Source organism: Ailuropoda melanoleuca, chromosome 1, assembly GCF_002007445.2.
Source record: "Ailuropoda melanoleuca isolate Jingjing chromosome 1, ASM200744v2, whole genome shotgun sequence".
Classification (NCBI taxonomy): domain Eukaryota; kingdom Metazoa; phylum Chordata; class Mammalia; order Carnivora; family Ursidae; genus Ailuropoda; species Ailuropoda melanoleuca.
Window position 1 is genome coordinate 121,760,556 of NC_048218.1, and position 12,047 is coordinate 121,772,602.

Here is a 12,047-nt window from a genome sequence, read left to right on the forward strand (position 1 = left end):
GGCACTGGAGGAGATAATGCTAAGTGAAATAAGTCAAGCAGAGAAAGACAATTATCATATGATTTCTCTCATCTATGGAACATAAGAACTAGGAGGATCGGTAGGGGAAGAAAGGGATAAAGGAAGGGGGGGTAATCAGAAGGGGGAATGAAGCATGAGAGACTATGGACTCTGAGAAACAAACTGAGGGCTTCAGAGGGGAGGTGGGTGGGGGAATGGGATAGGCTGGTGATGGGTAGTAAGGAGGGCACGTATTGCATGGTGCACTGGGTGTTATACGCAACTACTGAATCATCGAACTTTATATCAAAAACCAGGGATGTACTGTATGGTGACTAACATAATATAATAAAATAAATAAATAAATAAAAAACAAAGAATATGTTCCCTCTGTGTTAGCATTACAAGAATGCTAATACAGGGACAATGTGAGAACATTTGCAAAGCGAATGTTCTCAGAAACCTTGAATCTTTTTGTCTGCTAAAGACCTCTATGGCATGGGAATTCCTCATTTCATTACCAGTTTTTATTCATGGTAAAACTTTGAGTAAAATAAAACTTGGTTTTGAAAAACTCTTAGAAATGTTGGGGCGCCTGGGTGGCACAGCAGTTAAGTGTCTGCCTTCGGCTCAGGGCATGATCCCGGCATTGTGGGATTGGGCCCCACATCAGGCTCCTCTGCTATGAGCCTGCTTCTTCCTCTCCCACTCCCCCTGCTGTGTTCCCTCTCTTGCTGGCTGTCTCTATCTCTGTCGAATAAATAAATAAAATCTTAAAAAAAAAGAAAAAGAAATGTGTTGTCTACCTACCTCTCTGCCAGTCTCTTAGGTATCGAGGAAGCCAATGATGTCACTGGTTTTGTTTCAGTGGTGTATTGGTTGGACTGGGCTGGGATGCGGTGACTTTCTGGCAGTAGCAGATTGATGAATTTTCAGGGAGAAACTGTACATGCTTTGTCTGGTCTAAATTTAACCACGTCTCTCTAACCAGATATTCTCTTAGGTCTCCTTTCTGACTGGCTGTCTTTTTGAGTCCCTCTGGTCTGCTTCTAGAAAGGATGGAGGTAGCACACATGATCCCAGGACCAACTAATTCTCCACAAAAAATCCCATTAGTTACTCTTTTGTGGTTCCGTTTTCAAAAGTAATCGGCTCTCTTAATCCATTCATTTTGTCATTCATTCCTTCATTTAATATTTATTGTTTGCTATATGCTGAGCATGCCTCATCATTACTCTCCTTGAAGTTAGAATATTCATGACTATACTTCAAACTCTGGTGATTTCATATCAGTGTCAAATCGATACAGTGCTCTTCCTAAGAATTCAAATGGGATTCAACGCCACAAAGACCAGTGAGGTCAAGGGAGTTGGGCTGTTCTTTGGAGTTCACTGTTACACTTATTGTCAGCTATTCTTGAGAATTCAAAAGAAATAGCGCCATACGCAGATTTGTTTACTAGTGTTGCTTGGCTTTGTAAACATTTTACAGTGTTTTCATAAAAGTAGTAGATCAGGAACACGATAAGAGGTGATAACAGAACTCCAACTTGAATAAAATTAAACAATGAGATTTATTCTGTTGCTGATCTCAGTCTGCTTACTGTAGCTACCGACTGAGTCAGCTGTAATGTCAGATACTGAGCACGCTCGTGGCATAGACTTTAGTAATTTGACGCCAGTTCCAAAAAAACTTAGATAACTTTTTAGAATTGTGCCTACCCCAAAAGCGATTTCATTTTGCTCTTGATTACATTTGGTGTGAACCATGTTTGCTTATGCAAAATAATACTAACCAAACATCTCTTTCAGAACAGATTCTAACCACCAAGAGCTACACTTGTAAATCAACATACACGGTTGTTTTAAAGATGATGATGCAGCGAACGTATTGAATTCATTTCCTGAGGCGGCCGTAACAAAGTGCCACACACTTGGGTGGCTGAAACAAGAGAACCTCACAGTTCTGGAGGCTAGATGTTTAAGTTCAAGGTGTGGACAGGGTTGGCTCCTTCTGCCAGGATGGGGTTGTGAGGGAGAATATCCTCTGTGCCTTCTGGTGGTCTGTCGACAATCGTGGGTGGTCCGTGGCTTGTAGATGCATCACCCCACAGCTGTCTTCATGTTCACGTGGCGTTCTCTCTGGTGTGTATGTCTGTCCCGAAATCCACCCTTTTAACAAGATCATCAGTAATAATGGATTAGGGGCCTACACTTCTCTGGTATGACCTCATCTTAATTATATCTGCAATGACCCTATTTCCAAATGAGATCACAAGCCGAGGATTAGGATTTCAATGTAAGAATTTGGGGGTGAGGGGTACCTGGGTGGCTCAGTTGGTTAAGTGTCCAACTCTTGATTTCAGCTCAGGTCATGATCTCAGGGTCCTGGGATGGAGCCCTGTGTCAGGCTCCATGCTGGGCGTGGAGTCTGCTTGAGATTCTCTCCCCCTCTTCCTCTGCCCCTCCCCCTGTTCTCTCTCTCTCAAAATAAATAAATAAAATTAAAAAAAAAAAGAAATTGGGGGGACACAATTCTACCCTTAATGCTTGTAATTAAAATCATGTTTTGTAATAATTGTTCTTCCATTCCTTCAACAAACATTTACCATTTGTGTGCCAAGCACTGTGCTAGGTACTGGGAATAACATAATAAAAAAGATACACACCTTGCCCTCAAAAAACTTTAGTCCATGGATTTGTACCCCTTTACCTCTGGGGAAATGAAATAAAGCACAAAGGGACTATAAACGATCATAAACCATAAGGCAGGATAGCTAAGAGCAATAGTAATGGCCAATATTCATTGAACACCATGCAGTGTCACCCTGTAAATTATCTCATTGAACCCTTAAAACAACACTACAAAGCAGGAACTGCTACTTCTATTTATAGATAAGGAAACTGAAGCTCTGGGAAGGCTAACAGATGGCTGTGGGAGAATTTAACCTGATGGTCTGGCACCTGAGCTGGATTCTCCTGCTACCTGATCCCTACATTTGCATAACATCTTGTAATGGTGGGAAGAATTGAAACGTGTCTTTTTCTTTTCTTTCTTTTCTTGTCTTGTTTTTTCTTTTCTTTCTTTTTTTCTTTCTCTCTCTCCCCCTCCCTCCCTCCGTCCCCCGTCCCTCCCTCCCTCATTCCTCCCTTCCTTCCTTTCTTTCCTTTTTTCTATTTTTAAAATTTTATTTATTTATTTGAGAAAGAGAGAAATAGCGAGAGAGAACACGAGGGAGAGGGAGAAGCAGGCACCCGTTGGAGCAGGGATCCCAATGTGGGACTCAATCCCAGGACACTGGGATCATGACCTGAGCTGAAGGTAGACATTTAATGGACTGAGCCACCCAGGTGGCCCTAAGAACATGTCTTTCCATCACCTTTGAACAGTGTGTAAAGTAATACCTAGGGTTAATCCAGGGTAGGGTTATAATTTCTTCTCTTTCTCTGTTGCTTTCTTTTTTTTTTTTTTTGAATTTCAAACATTTTTTCATAGCATAAATCTGTCATGATTCTGGAACAAAATATTTTTCCCCGACATTTAAGAGTCTTTTTGGAGCTTGCCAAATCATCCCTTTGTCCTCTACCACAGCTCTGTAATAATGTATTTGTGAAAATGATATTTAAGAAATGACAGCAAGGTTGATAAATAGTACTGGGTTATTGTCATTTCTTATTCATTTTATCCTGTCCCATACCAAAGAAATGTAATGGGAAATAGCTTTTCATCCATGTATCAGGAAATGAACCAAAGTCTACATTGACTTTTAGCAAAGATATTAGGTATAGGCTTCTTGGATCATTTTGAGATGCCAAGCATGTGAATGGAATTATAAATCAGAGTGAAACAAGATTGATTTTCTACAATTATATCAGTAGCTTCTAAAATCATTAAAGAAGTACAAATATGTTCATATGGCAATGCTACTATTTTAATTCAAATAGCCATAAGTATAGGGGTGCCCAGGTGGCTCAGTCAGTTAAGCGTCTGCCTTTGGCTCAAGTCATTGAGGAAGGCACAGCTCAAAAATAACTCCATTCCAGGGACAAGCCTTGCATTTCCAATCTGTTAAATGATGGCAAACCCCACACTTACTGTGACTTATTCCAGAAATGTCTTTTAAAGTTTAGGTACTAATTATCACTGGAAGCACAAACTGAAAGGAGGTCAAGTCCAGTCATGGAGAATCCTATTTGTTTCCAAAATCTTTCTCTTGAAATTTGCATAGACATGACCCATTTACTTACTGTAATGTTAATTAATTTCCCTACATTAGTTGTGTCTTGGGCACATTCATTTATTCATATCTCCCCTAAAAGTGAGAGATAAGAGCCTTATCCTCAAGGAGCAGATTGCCAAATAGGGGAGACAGGGAGGTAAATAGGGCATTTCAGTGCAATGTGGTAAGCGATAGGACGCAAGTATGGGGAGCCCGCAAGCCAGAACCTAAGGCAGACTGTGAGGTGAGTGGAGTCAGGAAAGTGGTCCAGGGGATGGAAACATTTAAGCTAACTCAATGAGTAATATCTATTGTTAGAGATGACTTACAGATCGCCAGATCTGTTAAACTCAATTTTGCCAGTTCCTAAATGTCCCAAATAATAAGTGCCTTCCTTTTGCAAGCTTTAAAAAAAAGAAAATTATTTTGATGATGGAGAATTCAGCCATGTGTGACTTCCTTTGTCTTTTCTAGCTCAATTAATGAAGGCCAGAGACACTAAGAAAAAGATGTATTCAATGGAGAAAATTAACAACTGGGCGGGAGCTTAACTGCTTGAGTTAGAGAAAGAAATATCCCATTTACAGTCTTAACCAGAAAAAAGCAGGTATGATTCCTTCTCATTTCAGGAGGGCTTAATGTGAGACAGTTTCCAAATGCGTTCCTTAGATACCGAATCTCTGTTCTTTCCATCTTTAAGCCCAATCATTCTAGGCTTGAAAGCCGGCCACGTATATCTGTTTACTGCTGCCACACGCAGCTTTGAATAAGTGTGACGATAGCAACAATAATTGTACTTGAGAGTCAGAGGTGAGGGGCCCATTTCCCCCTCCTTTTGTAATACAGCAGTTACTGAAAAAGTTGTTTAGGAACTTTTCGTTCATTTATTCAGATACTATTCATCCTTAAAAAAATTATAGTATGCTATGTAAATTATATATTAATGAAGTTGTTTTATTTTTTAAATATTTATTTATTTGAGAGAGAGCGAGATCTGGGGGAGGGGCAGAAGGAGAGGAAGAGGGAGAGAAGCAGACTCCCCGATGAGCACAGAGCCCGAGACATGGGGCTCAGTCTCACAACCCTGAGAACTTGACCTGAGCTGAAATAAAGAGTTATATGCTTGACCAAATAAGCCACCCAGGTGCCCCCAAAAAACCGTTTTAAAAAGACATTTATAGTGTGCTCCAATGTCATCCCCCACTGCCAGCCCCATGAGACCAGCAGCACAGTTTGGCACATAAAGATTTTTCTTCCCCTTCCCTTTCCCCTCCTCCAACTCCCTCCTCCTCCTCCTCCTCCTTTAATGTTTCTTGAATTGAACAGACTATATGGCCTCCTCGTGTCCCTTTATAGGGCTCTCCATCTTCCTTGGCACATGTGAAAATCTTTTCTCCTTTCATGGTTAGACCATTAGATATGAACTCAAAATCCCCTTAATTCAGAAATTGACTGTACAATCCTCTAGAAAAACTCTACTTAAATGTTTTTATCAATAGAAAGAGAACAACTGAATGGAATGCTTGGAAATGCTCCCAGGCACTTCCTCAACTTTGGGAAAATAATCCCCCATCTATATTGTTTCTATTCACTAATACACAGGAATAGAATTGGAAGGATAAATCAGGACAAGTAAAAATCATATTAGCAGGGAGGTTCTGGGGGAAAAGTAGCCTGACAGCTTCTTTCCAGCAGAGAAATGAAATAGCAGCACCAGGAGATGAGGGGAGAGGCTGTCCTCTTTCCAGATACTTCATCTCCAAAAGGTGAGAAAAGAAAACAAAGCATGTTTTGGTAGCAAGCAACAGGGTTGGTATAAATAAATACAATACAGATGTCTATATATGGAGCAGATTTTTCTTGGTTAAAGGAAAAAAATGAGGTCCCACTTCCATTAATGGTTGAGTAGCTTGTATCAGATCAACCATTCCATAGGTGACACTTTCGAGCTCTGTGCAAAATATAAGAAAACAACTGTATGAAAGCATTGAAAAGTGACTGAAGCAGGCAGAAAGTGGAGAGAGTTGACACTTGGAAGAAGGGAAGGACATTAGATGAGTTTTCCATTTGTAATGACTCTACTGCCGTCAGCATCAGGCAGTGTAGCCAAGGCTCAGAAGCTTGTAATCTCACAGGTTAAATATCCAGAATCATTGCTTGGAGCAACTACAGCTGAAACATGACAGGGAATAATCCAGAAAGGAGAGAGCCATAGAGAGGTCTCCAGTTTATGAGTATAAGCTCTGCATGAACTTCTGGCTGATCCCTGCACTATGTGTGTGGAGGCCAGAATCCAAGCAGCCTCTACAATGCTAAGAGAACTGAACAGAGATTTATGAAGCTGCCCAACACAGGAGAGTCAGAGTCTGGAGCCTAAGTTCTGCCAAGCTAACTGTCTTCTGTTAACAAAAATTGATAGTCTTGAGAACATACTGGAGTTCAGTCTCTACAATGTATCATTCAACATGTCCAGTGCAAGATCCAAAATTACTAGAATGAAGAAGAACAGGACAGTGTGACCAATACTCAAAGAAAAAGATAATCAATAGAGACCAACCCTAGATGTCTCTGATTATAATCAGCAGCCAAGGATTTCAAAGATAGTTACTATAACATACTTAAGGATATAAAAGAAAATATAATTGCAATGAACAAACATATAGGACATCCCAGCAGAGAAACAGAAATTAAAAAGAAATAGCCAAATGGGGGCACCTGGGTGGCTCAGTTGGTTAAGCATCTGACTCTTTTTTTTTTTTTAAAGGTTTTATTTATTTATATGAGAGATACAGAGCATGTACGAGTGGTGGATGTGGGGAGGAGCTGAGGGGGAGGGAGAAAGAATCTCAAGCAGGCTCTGCACTGAGCGTGGAGCCCTACATGGGGCTTGATCTCACAACATTGAGACCATGACCTGAGTGGAAACCAAGAGTTGGACACTCAACCACTTAGGGCCCCACATGTCTGACTCTTGATTTCAGCTCAGGTCTTGATCCTTGATCTCAGAGTAATGAGTTCAAGCCCTGTATTGGGCTCCACACTGGGTGTGGAGTGTACTCAAAAAAAGAAAGAAAGAAATAGCCAATGGAAATTCTAGAACTAGATATTAAAATACCTGATACAAAAAATGCACTGGATAGCTTTAACTTCAGATTAGAGATAACAGAAGAAAAGAATTCGTACCCTTAAAGATAGGTCAATAAAATTATCCAATCTGAAAAAACAAGAAAGCCTGGGAAAAAATGAGCAGAGCCCCAATGACTTGTTGAACAATATTAAGAGGTCTAACATTGTGTGCAAATGGAGTCCTATAAGGAGAGAGAGAGAGAGAGAGAGAGAGAGGTGTTTCTAAGTTTGGTGAAATATCCACGACTCTTGGCAAACTCCCAAGCACGTTAAGTGCAAAGAGAAACAGACCTAGACACATCCTCCTTAAACTACCGAAATCCACAATGAAAGGAATATCTTCAAAGCAGCCAGAGAAAAAGAACACGTTGTGAACAGGCAGCAATGATACATAATGGCAGTTGACTTCTTACCGGAAGCCAGAAGGCAATTAAATGGCATATTTTAGGGGGCTGAAAAAAAAAAAACAACAACCTGGAACTTTATATCTATTTTATACCTAGTAAAAGTATCTACAATTTTACATCTGGCAAAGATACCTTCAAGAATAAAAATGAAATAAAGGCCTTTTAATGTCGATGAAAACTAAGAGACTCCATTGCCGTACAACAGCACTTTACAAAAAACGCTGAAGAAATATTTGGAACTGTGTGTCAAGCAGCATCCTTCAAGTTTTATGTAGTTGTTTGTGTTCCCAAGAAGCCAGAACTGGAACGAAGTTTCAGTCAAAGTAGTGTATTTAGTAGAGGTTATGGGCTGAACTGGGTCCCTCCCACGTTGATAAGTTGAAGGCCTAAACCCTGGTACCTCAGAATGTGACCGTATTTAGAGATAAAGACTTGAAAGAGGTGATTAAGCTAAAAGGAGGTCTTCAGGGTGGGCCTGAACCCAATATGACTGCAGTTTTTATAAGAAGAGGAGACATGGACACGGGGAGAGACAGCAGGAACGTGGGTGCACAGAGAGACACCACGTGGGGGGCGCAGGGAGGAGGCAGCCATGTGCAAGCCTCCCACAGAGGCCTCAGAAAGAACAAAACCTGCTCACACTTTGATCTCAGATCCCGCGTCTCCAGAAGCATGAGGAAACACGTTTCTGTTGGGTAAGGCACTCGGACTCTTGCAGTCTGTTATGGCAGGCCCAGCAGACGAATACAGTGGATGGTGGTCCCAGGGAACACGGTAGAAAGTGGGGAAGACACAGGGGCCGCCCGTGCAAGGTGTACTGTGAAGTTCCGTGGGCGACGGGCAAGGGGGACATCCGGTGGAGAGGCCCCAGGGGACGTTGCTAAAGATCACAGCGTTTAGGGGGACAAAGTTTGCCCCCTGGCAGACAGGGCTTCAACCTTACAGCTCTGAATTTAGCTGCAAAACAGGGATAGCATTAGCTCTTAATGAGAATAAAATAACAGTTTCCTTCTGAAACCCTTTGCCAGTGTTTGACATAATCTAGGTGCTATGATGATTTTATCATTTAATAAATAGGTACTAAATAAATACTAAATAATCATTTCGTGACAACTCTGTGAGATTAGTGTAAGTGATGATAATTCCATCTAAAATATCTCCATTTATTGAAATGATTAAAATTTGTGTTGGGAATCTTAACTCCAACATTGTGGTTTATAAGTGTTTAGCATAGTGTCTTAGTAAATACTTAATATACTAAATACTTAAATACATAGTATCTATTCGGTGATAATCCATTTACATACACATGTGATTTTCATGTTGATGGGGCTGGGCTGTACTGAAATTACACTCTCTTGTGTTCTGAATTTCCTGCTTCTACAATCACATACTGTCAAGTATAACACATATTTTATCAGTGACACATTCAGGTGTTTACTTCCTCTAAGGCCCAAGGTTTGGAAAGGGACTTTTGGTGAGTCACCGTCTCGGTGTCTCATGATGTATGACCTTATTGTCTGCCTGCTGCCTCCCCTCCGAGCATGGCTTCCTGAAATAAGGCTGCATTTCCCTAAATGCTGACTGGTCACAGCGGCTTTGCTGCTGTCCAGACTCTGAGGCCAGATTCCTGGAATCTCCCTTGATGGGCCTCATGGTGATTCCTGGCAAACACGAGAGTTACAAAGCAAATCACCTTCAGTTATGGAAAACATACAGGCTCGGAACAGCATTAGTGCTCAAAAACGGATTATCCTTTCATAAGCAGTAGTTAAGAGGAATAAAAATTTAAATACAGAAGTTCTATCTTCACATTTTAAAAAACAATTTTCAGGTCACACACCTGAAACTGAAAGAGCCAATTCACTTTTTTTTTTTTTTTAAGATTTTATTTATTTATTTGTCAGAGAGAGAGAGTGCGCACAAGCAGGGGGAGTGGCAGGAAGAGGGAGAAGCAGTCTCCCCACTGAACAAGGAGCCTGACATGGGATTTGATGCTTAACTGACTGAGCCACCCAGGCATCCCGAGCCAAGTCACTTTTTAAAAAAAAATTCTTCTTTAAGAGAATGTCGAAAACACATCCTTAATAGTTTTGTTTCTATTAAAATCATGATAAATGTTTTATTGATTTCAATGATGGGGGAAAATCAATTTGTGTGTGTTTTATAAACAGTACTAGGAACTGGGAGATTAAAAAAAAAGGATTTGATTTAAAATATTCACTCACTCATTTAAGGTATTTATTATGCTCACATATTACCAAGCACTAGTCTAGGTGGGGGAGTCACAACTGTGAATAACGTACAATTATTTCTTTTTTTTTTTAATTTTTTTAAATTTTTTATTTATTTATTTATTTATTTTTTAAGATTTTATTTATTCGTTTGACAGAGAGAGAGAGACAGCTAGTGAGAGAGGGAACACAAGCAGGGGGAGTGGGAGAGAAAGAAGCAGGCTCCCAGCGGAAGAGCCCGACGTGGGGCCTGATCCCAGAGCACTGGGATCACGCCCTGAGCCGAAGGCAGACGCCCAACGACTGAGCCACCCAGGCGCCCCTACATACAATTATTTCTTGAACAACCGAGGTTTGAACTGCGTGAGTCCACTTATGCACCTTTTTTTTTACAGTAAAGTACTGTAAATATAAATCCTTATGATTTTCTTAATAACATTTTCTTTTCTCTAACTTACTTTATTGTAAGAATACAGTATATAATACCCATAATATATAAATTATGTGTTAATTGGCTGTATGTTATCAGTAAGTCTTCCAGCCAAAAGCAGGCTATTAGTAATTAAGTTTTTGGGGAGTCAAAATTATACATTTCGATTTTCAGCTCTGCAGGAGGTTGGCATCCCTAATCCCTGCATTGTTCAAGGGTCAACTGTACACTTAAAAAAAATTGCTTTCAGGGTGCCTGACTAGCTCAGTGGCATAGAGCATGGGACTCTTGATCTTGGAATTGTGAGTTCAAGCCCCATGTTGGGTGTAAAGATTGCTTAAAAATAAAATCTTAAAAAAATTACTACTTTTACATTTGAAAGAATTATTTCAATAAACAAAAATATCTGGAATAAATTATGAAAGAACAATGAATAAAAACAATTCCCGGCGTTTAGCAAACGTCAAAGACATAGTCAAATCCCAGATGAGGAGTCAGGGATTGGCAAATTATTTCCAATTTGGAAAATGATTGACCAAAACCAGAAGAAAAACAAAAATAGAAACAGTCACACATGACACGTAATCAAAAAAACTACCACGAAAATGGTTGGGCAATAATGGCGCAGAACAGTCAGGGAATGTTGGCCATTGGAAACTTAAACCTGTGCACCAACAAGCAATCCCAAATGGATCCAGATAGCCACAGATTCAATAAGACAAAATTCTAGGGATGGAATAAAATAAAAGAGGAAAATCTAACAGTCATCTGAATGTTCCCACAAGGGCTATGTCTTAGTGGGTTCCCTTGGATGCTTGATAAGCTCTTACTTACTCTGTGTTCAGCAATTCTATTTCTTTGGTTCAGAGCAATCAAGTTCTGGCAAACTGAGTCATAGACACTATAAATTCAAGAGACCTAAACACCCCAGAGCAATGATGTCACTTTATGCATTAATACCTTTCCAGTGGGCGAAATCCTCATAGACGTCCAAGATACTCTTCCCCAGAAAATAAAGGGACTTGCATGAATTTAAGGAAGTGTCATCTAGACTGTGGGAGAGTAAAGACTCAACCTGTGGAATGTTACTTGTCCAATACACGTAGACTGAGTGCTTACTGGATGTTTAGCCGCGCACTGAACCTGAGGATCCAGATTTTAATGAAATCTGTTCAATCCCTGTAAGAGCTCACGGACCAGTGGGGCAACCCTGAGGACTAATTATGACATGTGATGTGGCAATGTAGGAGGTCCAGGGAGGCATGGAGGAGAAAATTATTACTTTAGCCCTGGCAGAATGAGTAATGGCTTCCTCGAGATGGTACTTTAGTTGAAAAGGAGAAGACAGTGGAAAAAATGTATTCCAGGCACAGCAATAAATACTTAGAAGAACACGGGGTACTTAGGGAACAGCGTGTGTTACTCTCACTGGTGGGCGAGGCTTTGTTGTGCTAACAGGAGATGACATTGAAAAGGAAGGCTGGGTGGGGTGCCTGGCTGGCTCAGTTGGGAGAGCATGCGACCCTTGATCTTGGGGTTGGAGTTCGAGCCCCATGTTGGGTGTAGAGATTACTTAAATAATTAAATAAATTTAAAAAAAAAAGAAAAGAAAAGAAAAGGAAGGCTGGGAC